The following is a 20,125-nucleotide window of genomic DNA, read 5'->3' on the forward strand; positions in this document are numbered from 1 at the left end:
AACAGTTGAAGGAACATTGTCTGATCTGAGGAAAGCAGAAGCCATTGCAAATGTACATATTCTACAAGCATGCAAGAGGCTTGGAATCTGCTAAGGCCCATTGCGTATTGTAGTGGCTTCATTCCTGACCTCACTACCCTAACTGCCATCCATATGACCTGACAAAAGAGACTAAATGGATTGGATTATGTTACACAAGTTTCAATAGTGCCGATTTCAACCCAAGAGAAACTTTGTCACTGCAGTGCTTGAACCAGACTTTTACAGAGCAGGTGGTTTTTCTTGCCGGTCCATCAAGAGAGTCGTGCAATGTTTGTCTGAGGAACTGGATGATCCCCTATGGGGCTGCTTAGAGTTAGTGGACTTGTCAGTATTAAAAAACTCTGTGACCAGCCTGACCGAGTACAATTCTACAGTAACTGACTTCTTTAGCAAGTGTGTAGAAGACAGTGTGCCAAATAAGCAAATCCACGTGTTACCCAACTGGAAACCATGGATGAACAGGGATATTCACTGCTCTAGATCTAAGCTGTTCAAGTCAGGCGACCCTGACCTATACAAGAAAGCCAGATATGATCTAAGAAGATCCATTAAAGTTGCCAAAAGACAGTACCAGACCAAGCTAGCCACACCAACCCCTGCCGAATATGGCAAGGTCGGCAAGACACAACAGGCTACAAGGCGAAGGCATGTAATATTACCAGCTCCAACACGCCCCTCCCTGACGAGCTCACTGCATTTTGTGCGGAGGGTGTGGAGAGTCTACAGAAGGATCTAGATAGGCTGGGCGAATGGGCCAGAAAATGGCAAATGGAATTTAATGTTGGCAAGTGTGAGGTGGTCCACTTTGGTAGGAAGAATGGTAGGAAGGAATATTACTTACGGGGCAAAAAACTGCAGCAGGCGACGGTGCAGAGGGACCTCGGGGTCCTTGTGCATGAGTCGCAAAAACCCGGCTTGCAGGTGCAGCAGGTGGTCAGGAAGGCGAATGGGATGCTGGCCTTCATAGCAAGGAGGATTGAATATAAAAGTAGGGAGGTCTTGCTGCAGCTGTATAGGGCATTGGTGAGGCCGCAGCTGGAGTACTGTGTGCAGTTTCGGGCGCCGCACCTGCGCAAAGATATTTTGGCCTTGGAGGGAGTGCAGAGGAGGTTTACTAGGCTAATACCGGAGTTGAGCTATGAGGAGAGGCTGAATAAACTGGGCTTGTACTCGTTAGAGTTTAGAAGAATGAGGGGAGATCTCATTGAGACGTATAAGATGATGAATGGGATGGATAGGATAGAGGTGGAAAGACTCTTCCCGCTCAGAAAGGACAGTAGGACTAGGGGGCACAGCCTCAAGATAAAAGGGGGGCGGTTTAGAACGGAGTTGAGGAGGAACTTCTTCACTCAAAGGGTGGTGAATCTCTGGAATTCTCTGCCCGTTGAAGTGGTGGAGGCTGCCTCGCTAAATATTTTTAAGACGCGGGTTGATGGGTTTTTGATAGGAGAGGGGATTAAGGGTTATGGGGAGAGGGCGGGAAAGTGGGACTGAGCAGCGACAGATCAGCCATGATCTTATTGAATGGCGGGGCAGGCTCGAAGGGCTGGATGGCCTACTCCTGCTCCTATTTCTAATGTTCTTATGTTATGCATTCTATGCCTGTTTTGAACAGGAGGTCAGCGAGAGCATGCCTTCCACCATGGAAGCCCTGGATGAACCTGTATCTGGGGTCATCATTGCAGATATCAGAGCAGCTTTCTCGCAGGTCAATATTGAAAAGTGACTGGCCCAGATTGGGTACACAGATGAGCACTCAGATCCTACATGGGTCAGCTGGCGGGAGTATTCACAGACATCTTCAACCTCTCTTTACAACAGCCTGAGGTCCCTATCTGTTTGAAGAAGATGGCCATCATCCCATTACCTAACAAAAGCCAAGCAGCATGCTTTAATGACTCAGCCGGTGGCTTTGACATCCATCGTTATGGATGCTTCGAAAGGCTTGTCATGGTACAAATCAATTCCAGCTTCTTTGGCTGCCTATATCCACTGCAGTTTATCAATTGCCACAAAAGATCCACAGCAGGCGCCAACCCCCCGGCCCTGCACTCAACCCTGGAACACCTAGATAACAAAGACACCTATGTCAGTCTCCTATTTATTGACTACAGCCCTGCCTTCAAACACCATTATTCCCACAAAACTCAGCTCCAAACTCCATGGCCTGGGCCTTGGCTCCTCCCTCTGCGACTGGATGCTGAACTCCCTAATCCACAGATCATAATCGGTTTGGATAGGCAACAACACCTCCTCGACGATCATCCTCAACACTAGTGCCCCACAAGCCTGTGTTCTCAACCTTCTACTAAACTCCTTATACACAAATGATTGTGTGGCCAAGTTCCACTCAAACTCAATTTTCAAGTTTGTGGCAACACCACCATAGTGGGGTGGATCTCAAACAATAATGAGACAGAGTACAGGAATGTGATAGAGAATCTGGTGAACTAGTACGGCAAAAATAGCCCCTCCCTCAACAAAATGGAGGACATTGTCTTCGACTTCAGGAAGTCGAGAGGAGAACATGCCCCTGTCTACATTAATGAGGATGAAATGCAAAGGGTTGACAGCTTCAAGTTTTTAGGTGTCCAAATCACCAATAACCTATCCTGGTACCCCCCATGACGAAGGGTCTAGACTCAAAACGTTGGCTGTGTTCTTTCCTGCTGTTGGCAGTGGGTTCCCCAAAAGGAATTATTTGCATCTTTCTTTTTATAGATGGGCCGAATACGTGGGACCATTACCATTATCATTCCAATATCTGCACATTTTCCCTGGAAATGTGACAGTTTAATCTCTGGCATTACTCAGAAATTAATTGGTGTAACTAAACTGAGCATCAAAACTGACTGCTGAGTCAGCGCTTCCCCAAACCAACAACACCCTGCAGTCTAACTATTTCCCACTGACCAGTCTACCCACTCATCCAATGATCCTCCCACCAGTTACTGATTAATTGAAAGATGAGAGACCATTGAAAACCTACTTGAGTACAACAGCCACTATTGCAAAAATGGGGTGTATCCCCTCTTCATCTGTCTCATCCAAGTTGGCTTATGAGGAGAGACTGAGTAGACTGGGACTATACTCATTGGAATCGAGAAGAATGAGGGGAGATCTTGTAGAAACATATCAGATTATGAAGGGAATAGATAAGATAGAGGCAGGGATGTTGTTTCCACTGGCGGGTGAAACTAGAACTAGTGAGCTTAGTCTCAAAATAAGGGGGGGGGGCAGATTTAGGACTGAGTTGAGGACGAATGTCTTCAGCCAAAAAGTGTGGTGAATATGTGGAATTCCCTGCTCAGTGAAGCAGTTGACGCTACCTCATTGTACGCTTTTGAGGCAAGGATAGATAGATTTTTGAACAGTAAAGGAATTAAGGGTTATGGTGAGTGGGCAGCTAAGTGGAGCTGAATCTATCAGCCATGATCTTATTGCACAATGGAGCAGTCTCAAAGAGCCAGATGGCCTATTTCTGCTCCTAGTTCTTACATTATGTTCTCCTTCTATGCTTGCTGGAATAGTCCTGAGAGTATGTGCTTGTCCATTTCTATTGCAGCCAGGCTCGGAAATCCTGGCCGAAAATGAGTAATGTAATTGGAGCGCAGAAAGGTTCAAAGCAGCAACAATGTGCCGAGCATTGTCGCTGATCGGAAGACGTAGGCCGAATTAATGTGCTTACACCTAAAACCTACTTTTTGTGGGCTAAAGCTCAAATATTAAAATCTAAGTGCTAATATAATATGACAAAATCACATATTGCTGACACACTGTCTTTTTGAACTGATATTTAGCTTTGTAGTTTAAACAGAACCAATAATTCATATCTCTGTGAAAACCTCTAATGGCAGAATACTGCAAGGTCAACAGCTGCTTCATCTGTGATCAGTGTCATTTCTAAATAAAATCTGTCTGTATCAAAGCTGAATGATAAGAAACAGTATAATTTCATGTTCATCTTTTATTTGACTTTTTTCCCTGGAATAGTTGGTAATAAATATTGCACAACATCCTAGTGGAATAACTGTGTTTTCAGGTACCCTGCCCTAAGAGGGTGTTGCAGGCCACAGACCTCCATATTAATTTTGCTCTAAGGTTGACAGAGGAGGGCGCATAGATCATCTTCATTGATGGCACATTTGTGCAGTTTGCGAGGCTCTTTAGGAAGATCATTCTTTGTCTATCTCAACTTCTTATCATCAATCACTCCCATCAGCTGCACCATGCTGCTTTGTCCTGGATGTAGGGAGGCCAGACAATCCGACTTTTGAGCACTCTGTCCTCCGTCCAGCACCACCTTGAGCCAGACGTTAATTTGTCTTTCTTTTATGGGGGTCTCACTAGCTGGCTGGACAACTGACAAGAGTCCCGTCACCTCTTTTTGGAAAAGCATTTGGTTCCACTCAGGCACATCAGAGACCAGCAATCACTCTTCCCCAGGATCAAAGGCCTCGGTGGGGGGGGTGATGTCCCACCTACCAAGAGCTGCTGGCCAATGAAAGGCCAGCAGTTCTTCCTTGCTTGGCAGCACCACTGAGTGTCAGCACCAATGAGACCCCCAGGCTGCAGGTAGGTGATAAGGAGAGGGGGGGAGGGGGGTGCTACAGGGTGGGGGAGGTCAGGGATTTCAGAGGTAAGAGCAAGATGGGTTGATGGGTTTCTCAACAGAAGCCCCTTCCTGATGCAGGATCCCTTTATAAAGGAACCGACTGTTTTTAAACAAGGGACTGTCTCGGGAAGCCCATGCACAACATTGACAAGGTTTGCTCTTACATGGCAGGCTTCCTGCTCAGCACTGGATGGGATGAAACCCTTAGGTGGGTATTAATTACCCACTTGACGGCCTCAACTGACAAAAGTTCCTCCATGAGCCTACGTGCCCAAGACTAATTGGGAAATGCAGGAAGATGACAAGGTCCCCAACTGGCACCTTCCCACCCAGTTAAATGCCCCAAACTCACCATGGAAGGGGGCATTAAATTTAACCCTCCATGTCTACCATGTGCTTCCCTTTTTAAGCCTGTTTGCTTTATTCTTCTAAATTCTAGAGAATACAGACCAAGTTATCCAGTATTTCACATCATAGGACAACCCTCTCATGTCCTGCCACCAATCTAGTGAATCTTCCCTGTACCACCAAAAATGCAAGTATCTGTCCTTAAATATAGGTAGCAAAACTGCTCAGTAATCCAGGTGCAGTCTCTCAAAAGCTTTGTACAGGGGTCCGTATTTCAAACGCCCTCAATAACTGATCAAGGGACCCAGCTTCTCTAACCTCCAATCTTCTTGCAAAAAAAAGGTCTACAAGTTGTTTGCTTTCCAAATTGTTTGCCGTACCTTCATGATAACTTTGTTGTTCAGGACACTGAAATCTGTCTCAACACCAACATCTAGAAGTTTGATTTTTGTTAGATTTAAATAGGTTAAAAGCGTATCATGTTAGAATTTTTAATTTAATAAAATAACTAAAGTGATCGTCTGTTTGCATTTGTTGTTTTTGCACTATGGTTTAACTTTTAGAACTATATATAGTGTGTTTCAAAAATATATGGTATCCTACGGCCATGTATACAATATCCCCCGTTTTGGAAATTTGAAAATGGCCACACTACCTTGATGGTGTCAAGCTATTTGAGTATTGTTGGAGCTGCATTCTTCCAGGCAAGTAGGGAGTATCCCATCACACTCCTAATTCTGCTTTGTAGATGGTGAACAGGCTTTGGGGAGTCAGGAGGTAATTTACTTGCCACAGTATTCTTAGCCTTAGATCTGTTCTCGTAGCCATTGTGTTTATGTGGCACATCCGTTGACTTTCTGGTTAACGGTAACCCCAAGGATGTTATTATTTAAAATCATACTGTAACCATACTTTGTCTTTATTAATATTGATGAATGCTAGATATGTATACAGGGAAAAGAAGATCTGCATAATGCATCTATGCCTCTATTTGTACTGTTGCTCTGATTCTTGTTCTCATTTCAGAATGCTTTCATAAATGCACCAAGGAAAAACACTCGAATTTTGATTTTGTTTACGTTCTTCTTAAAGGCCAAGGGCAAGCTCGTACAGAAGCATGTGGGTGGGGAAATAATAAACCAAAATACAAGATGCACCCCATTCATTCAAAGCTGACATTAACTTAATAAACAGGAAGGTTAAATAGCACCAGAGCTTTAATAAAGCTCTAAATAAAATAATCTCTGTTGCATTATAATTTTTCAAATGTTAACATGTGCCAAAACATGAAGATCTTTGAGACATTTATTTTGTCCAGATGGATCACATTGCTCTTCAGAATCACTTCATACCATTCTGCAAATCCTCAGTTTTGTCTGTATGTATGTTTATTAATATATGAGGGAACTAAAATATAACAATCACAAATGCAATATATCAACTCTGCCAACTTAAATGTATTCATATTTCACATACTGCCACAGTAAACTGGAGCTTGACTGGACATTTGTGACGATATACTCATGATGATTGAAACCCCATGGTTTTGTGGCTTTCCCGGCATTTTTGGGCAGAGGAGAACCACCCCCCCCCACCCCCCCCAAACCCCTCAGTTGACCTGCTAATGTTGATTGTATTCATTACTGCACTGCTACGTAGGCCAGATAGAGTGGATCCATATCGGGAGTGCCTCATGGGTATCTGACCTGCCTTTGCAGCATCTACCTCTCCCACTGCGGCTGTAGATGCACCAGAACTGCCAGTCAGGCTCTGATTGGGTGCCACAACCCTGCTTACTATCTTTAAATCAGATGGCAGGCTCAAGTGTGGCCAATGAAGGCCAAAAAATTGCTGAATCACCCTCACTACAGGCAAGTGCATTGGACACCCATTAGGGTTAATGTTACTTCTACAATCTACTTCTTTTACCAAATGTTTGGATATCTGATCTAATATCTCCTTATGTAGCTCATATCAAGTTTTGTCTGATTACGTTGCTGTGAAGCATCTTAGAACATTTTACTATGTTAAAAGTATTAGATAAACATTTGTGGTTGCTATTCACATTATTATAATCTCCAGAGAGCCTGATAACTAGTAAAAAGAATTGAGTTTCCCAGTGACCAAAGGATCACATGACAAGATTTCATGTTTTAAGACTTACTGTAACTACCAAACTAAAACAAATGTTGACAAATAGTTCTCAGTCAAAGATAAAGTATTCTTTAGTAATTTCTTAACACAACTGGAAACCCCATGCCAAATTTATACACTACACCATATTATTCCTATAGGTACCAATTAAGAGATACAGGTATAGTATGGAAAGGTTACATTGAGGTAGAAGATTAGCTATGCACTAGTTAAATAGCAGAGCAAGCTCAAAGGGCCAGATGGCTCACTCCTGCTTCTATGTTTTTAAAGTACCAGCTTTAACAGGGTCTCTTTCCCTGCCACAACAGTAGTAATTCCATGGAAAAGCCATTGCACACTACTGGGGTTTGACACTGCGTTCAATCTCATGTAGATTATAAAGTGACCATTGACATACCCAGAGTTTGTCAATATAGTCAGATGCTCATTAGCTTTTTATCAAAGCTTTGAAACTTTGACGGAACTGAGCAGGCATCGATCTGAATGGGAGATGAATACAGACTAGACATTTATTCCCAGTAACCTATCCTCGTGGAACTAATATTGCCAATCACAACCAAATAGTGTAAACAAGAAACAGATAACTGAGAATGGGTACTGTAGTTATTGAGCTGATACTGGTACCTACAGAATAATTTTACTCTCACATACAGAATCATTTCTAGTGTGCTGTGACATTCTGCTTATATAAGTGTTCAAAAATAATAATAAACTTGCATAATTGGTATTAAATCAATTAGAACAGCAAAGTATCAGATTAAAATACTCTGGAGACCTGATTTTGATTGACAATTAATACCATGGTCATAAATAAAGTCATTACAAGTAGTGACAATTCAAATTCCACAGCCATCATTTCAAAGAATAAAAGATAGGACACGGTATTAACTTTTTAAATCAGTAAAACAAGGATCTTTTTTCAAGTGCTTGAGCTGAAGTACCTTCTTGTAAAAATGTGAAGGATCTGGAGACCTCCCCAAATTTACCCCAAAACCTCATTCAACCTCCAGTGAAACAGGAAAAACATTTAATTGTTCTGTACTGTAATCCCACATTTCCAAGCTACTTCTGCCTACACAAGTATATTCACTAGCATGTCTGTTTGTGAAATTGTAAAAAAAAATTAAAAGCATTTATTTGACTGCCAGCAGATTCATCCCTGTTACGCTGACCCAGCCAGATGCATATGTATTTCCAATTTACAGTGACGCGGGGAATAATAAGCATTACATCATTGGAGTTATTCATGAATTAGGAAGAGGTTTATTAGTATAATTTTTCTAACTGATGACACTATTTTGCATTAAAATAAATTCTAAACACTTCAGCTCTGAAAGACCTTGTGGGTCATTGCATAGCCAGAAGGGGCCAAATTTTCTCACCACTTAGTCATGTCAGCTGACTCCCCTTCAGATTCCAGGAACAGCATCATTAGTATTAGTGGGGGTGGATGGTCATGCAATGCTTGGGCACTTATTCCACCTGGGATGTCCATTCTGTTACGGGGACTTTGCTGTTAGAACTAACCAAAGAGCAAACCCCTTGGAGAGAAACAATCCTTCTGGTTGCCATTAGAAAGCCAGCAGTGTGAGCCACATTTCTACCAGTATACATTGCAGGCAAGAATCTACCCTCAGTCATGCAGATAGGAGGGGGGGAAGTAATGGCCCAGTGGTACTGTGGCAAGACTATTAATCCAGAAACTCAGCTAATGTTCTGGGCTAGGTTTCAAATTCTGCCATGGCAGCTAGTGGAATTTGAATTCAATAAAAATATCTAGAATTAAGAACCTATTGATGACCATGAAATCATTGTCAATTGTTGGAAAAATCCATCTGGTTCACTAATGTCCTTTAGGGAAGGAAATCTGCCATCCTTACCTGGTCTGGCCCACATGTGACCCCAGAGCCACAACAATGTGGTTGACTCTCATCTGCCTTTGGACAATAAATGCTGGCCAGTCAGTGACACCCATGTCCAAAAAATGAATTTAAAAACCCAAAAAGTATATACTTAGGGTGGGATTTTCCATTCCAACCCCCTCACCCCTGTATTTTCTGTTGGCTAAAGTGGCTTGCCAGAGGCAGGATCTTCTGATCCCAATGTCTGCAGTTGTGTGTGTGCCCTGCTCCTCTACAAGGGAATGCACCATTGGGGTTTCATATGGAAGATCCCTCCAGTGGGAAGGGCCGGAAAATGTATGTTGTAAGCAAAGGAAGCAGCATTAGTGGAATTTCTAGCAACTGGTATCTGTTTATATATTTAAATAGTTGTATGATTGCTTTAAGACCTGATTATATGATTTGATGGTGATATCCTCAGGGTGTTACACAGTCTATTTTAGTTTCAGTTCATACAGGCCAGAGCTCATAGAATAAATCTTGTTGGTGTTAAATTGAATCTGGATGTACAAACCACATATTTTCTTTTTGTTTAAAACTTATAACCCCTAACATACTGAAATGTTGCAACTATCATCCCATCAATCCTACCTCCTCTGCTAAAATTAGTGCAAAGTTTAAGGGAAAGCATTATTAGATGAAGAGCAGGGAAGTTCTCCCCATGTTTAGATGACATTTATCAAATGGCCTTTTACTAAAAAAAAAGATAAATTATTTATATTTCATTGTTATTTGTTAGAATTGGCTGTGCACCAGTTGTTTACTACATTTGCTTACATTATAATAGTGATTACACTTCAAAAGTACTTTATTAACTGTGAAAAGCTTTGGGATAGTCTATCATCGTAAAAGGCATTAAATTAATGCCAGTTCAAAGTGGCAGATCTTAACTTTATGTGCAGTCAATGGAAATGAAATATTGTGAAGTGTAAAATGAGTCATCACCCAATGTACAGTACCATCCTACGCAAAGTCCACACTAATTTTTCTTAATTCCCAAAGACAAGAAATGAAAGTCTGTCCACCAAGCACTCTCATTGTTATTGAGGTTAAGAATCTGTGAAAAATTGTCCGACAAATTCTTTTGTGTGTGAATCAATTCAGCCCTCTTCTGGTCTCTCCCTCTCTTCACTTTCAAAACAAAAAAAGACAAATATACGTAGCAATGGCAGGTTTTGATAAGCAGGCACAAGGTGAGAATTGCTGGAAAAGTCTGAATGCATCAGTTGAAAACCGTAACTGTACCTATCCAAATAATCAATATACACCAAGGGGAATTGAAACAAATGGGAAATCCAACCAGTTTTGTCCTGCTTTGGCAACTGACATTGGCTGTGGCCATTTGCAATCTACTGGGAATGGATTGGTTGAAGCCCAAATTGTGTTATTATCTAAATGATTCATTACATTGTGCGTGTCACAATATCAGACTTGTATACCCCAATTGTGTGCGTCATTAGATGGGAGAGAGCATGTATATCCTTACTGGTGTGATAATTATCAACTTTTACCAGGTAAATTGTGTGTTATCAGATTACACAGACTCCTTCCTCAGCCTTTCAGGGTTGCAACAATTGTTCTGTATCTTACGGGATTGTGCCATTGCCTTTTGTACCAGGAAACAGGCATGGGGTTGGGTAAAGATGACAAGCTCAAGGAAATGGGTTATTCTTGTGTGCATGAGGGAGGGGGTTCTGCAGGCCATTGGAAAACAGGCCATGGGGGATTAAGGAATAGGAGTCCTAGATATCTGAGATTGTGAAGAGTCGTGGGGGAGGTAATCTGGGCAATGTGGGATGGACAAATACAGCAATCCATTGTGGACAGGGGTGTGGAGGTTGGGAATGCCCATTGGTATGGAGAGACCAGCAAGCCTGAGCATGCAATGAGAATGCCAGGCCTGGGGATGCAGGGAATCGGATAGGGCATAAGAGTCCAGGGTCATGGTAGGAAGTCACAGGTGAAAGAGGATTAGGTAGACTGGTGGGACTAAGGAAGTGGGAAATCTGGGAGGCTCAGGGGTGCAGTGTGTCTGGCATGCCATTGGGTGTGAAGGTCCAACAGGCCCAGGGTGGGGATGTCCAGCATGCCTCGAGATGAGTGAGGTCCAAGGAGTGTGAGGGTGACTCTGGTAGACCATGGGGCACAGAATTATAGGGGGTCCATCAGGCCCAAGGGTGCAGGTGATCTTACTGAATCCCTACAATGCACAAGGAGGCCATTTGGCCCAATGGGTTTGCACCAACTCTCCAAAAGAGCATCTCATCCAGGCCAACCACCACCCACCCTACCCTGCTGCCATTTTCCTGTAAACCTGCACATTCACCATGGCTACTCCAGCTAACCTACACATCTTTGGACACTAAGGGGCAATTTAGCACGGCCAATCCATCAAACTTGCACATCTTTGTGGGAGGAAACTAGAGCATCCAGAGGAAAGCCCTCACACACAAACTCTACACAGTCACCCAAGGCCGGTATCAAACTCAGGCCTCTGGTGCTGAGGCAGCAGTGTTAAACAATGTGCTCATGACAGGTTCATGAGTGCAGAAAGTCTGACATGTATGCTGGTGAATCAGCATCAGCATCCCTACAGTACAGAAAGAGGCCATTCAGCTCAGAGTCTGCACCGACCACAATCCCACCTAGACCATACCCCCATATCCCTACATATTTTACGCACTAACCCCTCTAACCTATGCCTCTCAGAACATTAAGGGACAATTTTATTAGCGTGGCCAATCAACCTAACCCGCACATCTTTGGACAGTGGGAGGAAACCGGAGCACCCGGCGGAAACTCACACAGACACGAGGAGAACATGCAAACTCCACACAGAGTGACCCAAGCCAGGAATTGAACCCAGGTTCCTGGAGCTGTGAAGCAGCAATGCGAACCATTATGCCACTGTTCCATGGTGTCGGGGGTTTGTCAGGGAGCATGGGGGCTTTGGGCAGGCTATGTGGGGTTCTAGGGGGTAGGAGGGTTCAAGCTGACCACTGGGGATGGTGGTAAGGTGGCTTAGCAGGGAGGGGTGACTGGCAGAACATGAGGGATGGGGTGTGAGTCCAGCAGGCTATGGGGGACAGGGTTCGGGGTTCTGACTGGTTTGCCAATGGCTCCCTGGTTACTCATTTTAGCAGAATCTCCTGACAAATTGTCCCTTTTTTCCCAACAGAGTTTGGCCTGCATCCGCCTTTCAATCCGATTAATTCAATTGACGCAGAACTAAGAGCAAAGATCGGGTTAATAGGCAGAGAACTCATGTTCCCATGATTAACTGTAGCTTCTGCAAGAAGCGCTTGCTGACCTCACCCTAATTTTGCACGATGCAATGTTCTTTCCTGGTACTATTTACTGACCAATTACTGATTGTTTTTAACCAGTAATAGTTGACCAATCAGCACAGGGTGGCTTTCCCCTGCTTTTTATTGCTTATGCTGTTAGAACCCAATATATTTATTTTCTATAATTTGTTCCTGGGTTGTGCACACCATTGGCCATGCCAGCATTTACTGCCCATCACTAATTGTCGTTGAGGAGGTGGTGGTGGTGAGCTGCCTTCTTGAACTGTCGCAGTCCAAGTGGTATTGGTACAGTGCTGTTAGGAGGGGAGAGAAAAGTGATTTGTGAAAGGTAATTAATGAAAGGTGATCACTGCACCCATCCTAAGAGTCTGGGCTGGAATTCTCTGGCCGCTCACGCTGGTAGGATTCTCCAGTCCCGCCAGCAGTGTACCCCCACCTGTGGGTTTCCCACTGGCATGGGGATGACTTCAACAGGAATTCCCATTGACAGCCGTGGGAACCAGAGAATCCCGCTGCCAGCAAACAATGAGCCACCGCCCACCGGTGGGAAACACGCAGCTGGGAGGCTGGAGAATCTTACTCCTTACTCCTCAATGTGATGGTGCGTAATTATGGACTGCTTCTCGAATATTGTGTGCAGTTTTTGCCTTATTTGAAGAAGGATGCAAATGAAAAAGAGACGATGTTGCCTCCTCCCTCCTGCATTTGAGTATGTGCAAATAAATTAACCCTCTGAATTTAACCTATCTCAAGTTTGCTGTGGGGTTATTAATAGAAATCAGATCACACCAAAACTAAGGGATTGGGAAGTATACCACTGCTTATAAAAGGGGGAGATCAAAATCAAAACACCTTCCTGTTTACACATGGGTGGTGAAATAAGAAATCAGGGTCATTTTAAATTAAACACCCTGCTGTCTGCAACAAGGAACCAAACCTACAGCTTTCTGTGTTAGTGTTGCAGGTTGCCAAGCTGTTTAACAAAAGAGATCCAATAGATTTAGCTTGCCTCAGTGGTTTGTTTCTGAGTGATGAGTTCTTTGGTTTAAGCACTATTGCAGTATGCAAGTATGTAATTTAGGCTGACATTTCAGCAAAGTATTCTATTGTTGCAGGTACCATCTTTCATGGGTTAAATTGGACATGCCCATCTCCCTGTTCAGGTCATTGAGTCATAGTCATGCAGTGCAGATGAGACATTCAGCCCATTGAATCTGTACCAAAAGTAACTACACTAAATTCCGGCCAGTCCCACATCCTTGAATATTGTGATATTCCAAGTGCTCATTCAAATACTTTTTAAAGGTTGTCAGGTTTCTGACCTCCACTACCTTCCCAGGCAGTGCTTGCTAGATTCCCACCACCCTTCAAATCTCCTGGACATAAATGATCCCATGGCACCATTTAAGGAAGAAAGGGAACTTCTCCTGGTGCCCAAGTCAGCATTCGTCCCTCAACTACTACCAATGTACAATGCAACAGTGAATATATCTAGACATTATTTATTGGCTGAGAAACATATTGAGACATCTTGAGTATATCCATTACAAAAATGTCATAAATGCAATTTTGTTACTTTTGAGTGACAAATATATTGTATGAGCTAGAGGTCTTGTGGCACATTGGGCAGCATCCCTATTTCTGAGCCAGAAGCTCCAAGCGCAAATCCCAACCCAGGACTTCTGAACCAAAAACAGAAAATGTTGGAAAATCTCAGCAAGTCTGACAGCATCTATGGAGAGAGAATACAGCCAATGTTTTGAGTCTAGGTGACCCTTTGTCAGAGCTCAACACTGATAAAGGGTCACATAGACTTGAAACGTTGGCTCTCTTCTCAGATGCTGACCTGAGAATTTCCAGCATTTTTTGTTTTTGCCCCTAGACTTGATGGCCGAGGAAGGTATGTTCATAATGCAGCCGAAAGTTTAATTATTTCAACCTGCAAATCCTTCTAAAGACCCCAGTGGTAGAAGGTAAGAGCAGGGGAGACTTCTGGTCAGCCATGCTTGATGTGGAGTGATGTCCCTCAAGCTACAAGCTCCTGGAGAAAGACTAGTGTCCCATTCTGGCAATTACTAGCTATGGAAATGGATTCATATCTGCCTTCATGCACCACTATGTGCTGGAAGAGAACTGGAGCAGTATGAGCTGATTTTTCAGACAAAGATCACGGACATCACTAACTAAAAATGTCATCTGTTGATACTTGTCTGTGAAAGTATTTGCTTAGTATTGTGTTCTGTATAAAACAGGACAAATATATAAATAAATTAGACTGAGATTTTCATTGCTGCCTGATGCTTCTAGAAGGGAAAGATCTTTTAAAGTGCATAATGCAACATTTGATGAACTGCACAAGTAATGGTCAAATTCACAACAGAGGTTTGATCAGTTTCAAGCAATGCAGAACAGCTTTCTAAATCATTGTTTAAACAACTGGCAACTTTTTGCTTATTTTCATTCTAGCTGATCCACATATCAGTCTTTACTTTCAACCAAATATTCTGTAAAGTAAATGTAATTATAATGGCTCAAAGCCACTTTGCAGCTAAATGAAATATTTTGAAGTGTGGTCATTGTTGTAATGAGAGTAAATACTGCTGCTAAGAGATAAATATTGGCCAGGACATTGGAACAACTCCCATGCAACTGTACAAATAGTGCCATAGAATCTTTTCTGTTTACCACAGGGGTTTGAACGGAGCTCAGTTTAACGTCTCCTCTGAACAGTGGGATTTCTGACAACAACGTATTGCACCGAACCATCATCTGAGGTGAGTGAGCTCCAGAGGGTGGTTTGAATTCATAACCTTCTGATCAGGCAAGAATGTTATTACAGAGCCAAGACTGATGCCAATACATTACATTACATTAATGCAACACATTGCATCATATCAATACCTTTTTCTGTTTTATACCACACTGTATCTGTGTTCCAAGAGAGAAAAATAATTTAGCATGACACTGGTTTAAATTACAGTTTGGAAAAATTCTGTTCTTTAACAATATTCAATTTTGGGATAAGAGAAAAGATGTGAGGATGGGGAATGTAACAAAGGAGATTTGTATATTGTATTAAGAAATAAACAAAGATCAATGATGATGCCTGTTTCACATTCAAGAGGAGAATACTAAACAAGGAATACATTCCTGAGTTACTCCCTAACTCTACAGAATAACGTCCATTGCATTATTGATTAGATTGAACAAATGTAATACAAAACTTCAGTGGGCATTCCAGCATCCATCATTCTGCAACTTTAAATAAAAAACATTACTGGGTTTTGTATTGATTTGAATGGAAAATTACAGAATAGCTCCAGGCACAAGTTCAGATTTCACTAAGATTCAGTTATTGACGGCAGCAACTTAATAGGACATTGCTCATTAATGAACACAAAGGAAGTTCCAGTGGGGAAGTCACATACCATCAGGAGAAATGTTTGAATGTTGTTGGTTTTGTTTCAAGGCAACAAAATGGCTTTTGAACAACCGACAAGAAAGATTTTTATATCTTTTTAAGCATTATAGGGGAGATTTTCAACTTAAGTCCAAGTGCCCATAAAGTATTATTCTAACCCTCGTTCTCATGACAGTTATTGGTTTGAACTTTTCTCGGTCGCAAGGTTGTTTTTCTCCTCCTTTAATTGGTCCAGATCTTCCATTCTGTGGAGGCTCATTCCCCAAGATCTCTGGAAGATGCACTGGGTGACCCCTTGGAAGTCCCCATGCAAAGTCCACATGGGAATTATCTGGAAAGTTTCAATTTCCAATGGAGCCCTCCGAACCTCCGATAGCAGCAACCTTACAGGCACCTCACGTTGGATGATCAGCGTCATGATTGGGCGAGAGCAAAAAAAATGGGTCCGTGCCCATTTTTCATTTCTCATGATATTACTGGCACTGATTTGCTGGCAAAATCAGCTTTGTACCCTTTTGAAACTGATTTCAACATTCGTCACTTAATTTAATGAGTCCTGGATGCTATTGTCTGGGCTGATTTGCCTTTACCTGCTCACCACTCGAGGTACTTACCAGCAAGGCCATCACATCTGGTCCCATTTGTGGAATTTCAACCATTAGTAAATCTACATTGCTTCTCTGACATGTGAGCCAGAACTTTACTGCCATGGAAATTGGAACAGGTGAGGGGCAGAGAATAGGAAGGTCCATTGACCTTGAGTGGGATTATATGGTTTCAGGACGAGTGAGACTAAAATCCCATCCATGTTCATCAGGTTGATTTATTTCTGCAGCAGCTTACAGCGAGAAGACCCTGCATTAGTTTTAGTCATCCACCATTGTATTTTCACACACAGTTAACTGTTGCCAAGGCTCCCAAAGAAAATTCAAAAATCATGCTAATAGCACATTGAATATGATCATGATTGTGTTAGAAAGGGGTCCTACTTAGTCCCAAATCTGAGAAGTTATGAAAGAGGTATAATCAAATTTAAAATACAAAAATGGTAAAAAAAAAACACCTAAATCTTGTTACAAATTTAATTAAATGAAGCTAATATATCTCTGAAGGTAGTCATAGATCATAAAATCCTTCAGTGCAGGAGGCGGCCACATGGCCTATCGAGCCTGCACTGACCACAAACCCACCCAGATCCTATCCCCATAACCCCATGCATTTACTCTAGCTAATCCCCCTGACACTAAGGGGCAATTTAGCATGGCCAATCCACCTAATCCGCACATTTTTGGACTGTGGGAGGAGACCAGAGCACCCAGACAGAACCCATGCAGACACAGGGAGAATGTGCAAACTCCACACAGTGACATAAACTGGGAATTGAACCTGGGTCCCTGACGCTGTAAGGCAGCAGCGCTAATCACTGTGCCACCGTGTCATCCCCATAATCCATGCAGGAAGTTAAGATCAAGTCGAGTGTGTTGGTCAAACACGATAGAAGACAATGGGATAGCTCTGATCAGAAGTAAATTAAAAAAAAAGTGGCCAGGAGAGAATCATTGAATCTCTTCGGTGCAAAAAGAGGCCATTTGGCTTATCAAGCCTGTACCGATAACAATCCCATGAAGGCCCTATTCCAGTAATCCCAAATATTTACTCTGACATATTTACCTGATATTTACCTTAATCCTCTCTAACACTAAAGAGCAATTTAACATGGTCAATCAATCTAACTCACATTTCTGGAGTGTGGATGAAAATCGGAGGAGTGTCCAGAGGAAACCCATGCAGACATGGGCAAACTCCACACAGACGGTGATCCGAGGCCAGAACTGAACCTGGGTTCCTGGCACTGTGAAGCAACAGCGCTATTCACTGTGCCACCATAGTACCTGCACAGGGGAAGAGATGAGGGGGAGGAGGGGGCTAGCGAGGGAGAGGTAGAGTATAGGAAGAAAGGTAACACAGGGCAAAACAGATGGAAATTGAGCAGGGAAAACATTAAAATAACATTACAAAGGGAAACTTTGCATGGAGAACAGGAGGAACAAGAGCAAGATAAAATTAGGGCTATTTTTTAAAAAAAAAATCAGAAACTCCAAGGTTTGTGATGGAGTTAACCAAGATCTCGATTTATTTTTAAATTTTGGCATTAGGTTGAGCATAAGGTAACTCAGTCCAGGTATGATTCACTTGAAACGTCCCCCCCCACCACCATTTTTAAATGAAATAAACTGTATTTTTAACAACACAGATATGTATAACACAATTAATTTGCATGATATTTACCAATTGAAAATACTTAAACATGATAAAGTATAATTCTTAACAACTAACTATCTCCAAAATCAAAATGTAAGCAGTATGCTCATAGACTTAAACCCCTCTTCAGAATCAGCACAAAAACAGATATGCTTACACAGGTTTTTTTTTGTTTCTAGCCTTTTAACCCCTCTGGACAAATATAGAAAGACTCTCACAAAGCAACCTCCAGAAAATATCCACCAGCAAACAGTAGAATTTCAGAGAAAGAGACTTACTTTTTTACAGAACTCTAACTCCAAATCCAGAGAGTAAAAGAGGGACACTGCTCTCTAGCAATTCCAAGCAGCAGCTGAGTTTGATCTGGGTTAGCCTAGCCCTGCCCAGTCACATGATTTGTTCCCTGTCAATCACCCTAGTCAAGCCACTCCACAAAACCTCTGGGGAAAACAGTAAAATAACATAATAACATTAGTCCAGATTAAAACACACATTCTAGCAATTAGGACTAGTTATGCTGCTACAGTAACAACATAGGCTACCTGTTACAGACCAAGCGGCACCGGGGTTAGAACGGAAAATCCTGCACAGAAACATGACTGAAATATATTTCTTAAAGGCATAGTATCATCACACAATATGGCTCCATAGCATGCTCCATTTATTTACAATGAAGTTGATAGGAAAATATATTACTGACCTGGTTATGGCTGAACAACAAGAGGAATGAGTGAGGAGAGTAGGCAGATATTCTAATTGGCAGGATGTGAATTAATAGCATTAAGCAAAGATCTGTGTTGCAGCCTCAATTGCTCATACCATTTATTAATGACTTAGTAAGAAGTTTCACAGACCAACAGGTTTATTTGGAATCACGAGCTTTCAAAGTGCTTTTGAGTGGAGAGGTATGGTTCACAAACACGGCACAGACAAAGATACAGTTGCAAGATAAGACTCACGTTCCAACCATTATCTGTGAAATTTGTTTCATTTTCGTGAAACAAATGGACTTTAGATAACAGATTCCGATGTTCGTTCATGAGGAGGGAGAAGTCCTGTGAAGAAGATCAAGCGAAACCATTTGATTTGGAGACCATTTAATGGAAAATGCACCAAAATCTGCCAAAAAAGGGAAAAATACATCAACCACCATTTTAAAATCTGCCGCGTGTGGGAAAGTTAGGGCACTTTAAAACTGTTGCTCGAAAGTGCTGACACATCTGCAAAAAGAGGGAAGAAAATTAAAAGAGAGCAGAGTGAAGAAACGGAAGAACAAGAAGGGAAATGTAACCTTCCTGGGTGAGATAAATGACACTAAAAACAAGTATTAGAGCGTTAAATTCAAAGTAGATAGATGCGCAATTGAGTTTAAAACTGATACAGGAGAAAGAGTTTCTATTTTATCAGATGAAGTAAAATGGCTCAAACCAATAACTTTGCAACCCTTATCTATTAAGTTACAAGATCCCGGAGTGATGACATTAAAAATGAAGGGCTAGTTCTTGGCAAAGCTGAAATATAAAAATGGAAAAATTCTTGAATCTCTCTGTGTCATCAAAATGAAGGACGCTGTCTACTAAGCAGAAAGGTGCGCCTCAAACTAGAATTAATCTATAGCATGGACAACTATTATCAATGAGAATTATAGAACCACATCCCAAAATAAGTTCCTAAAATTGTTTATTGAGCTGGGAATTTTAAAAATAGAGTACCACACTACCTTATGAGCTTATGCTAAACCATTTGCTTCAAGGAAAGCCTCTCATCCACTCTCGGACAAAGTTAAGGTCGAAATAGAAAAGCTGAAAAGCTTGGGGTTACCTCATGAGAAACCAATTCTCCAGCCTCCCAGTTGTGTGTTTCTCAGCAGTGGGAGGTGGTGTGCCATTGGCTCGTTGCAGAATTCTCTGGTCCCGCTACCCACCACCACCGGGAGACCCATGGACAGAGGTGAACTGCTGTTGGAACCTGAAATTCCCGCTGGCGAGAACGGCCAGAGAATCCCACACTTTGTCAACAAAATGGTGTTCATGAATGTGTATGGTCCCAAAGTGCTCCATAGGAATCTACATTG

Source organism: Carcharhinus amblyrhynchos, chromosome 22 (genome assembly GCF_965287045.1).
Source record: "Carcharhinus amblyrhynchos chromosome 22, sCarAmb.v2.hapA, whole genome shotgun sequence".
Lineage (NCBI taxonomy): Eukaryota > Metazoa > Chordata > Chondrichthyes > Carcharhiniformes > Carcharhinidae > Carcharhinus > Carcharhinus amblyrhynchos.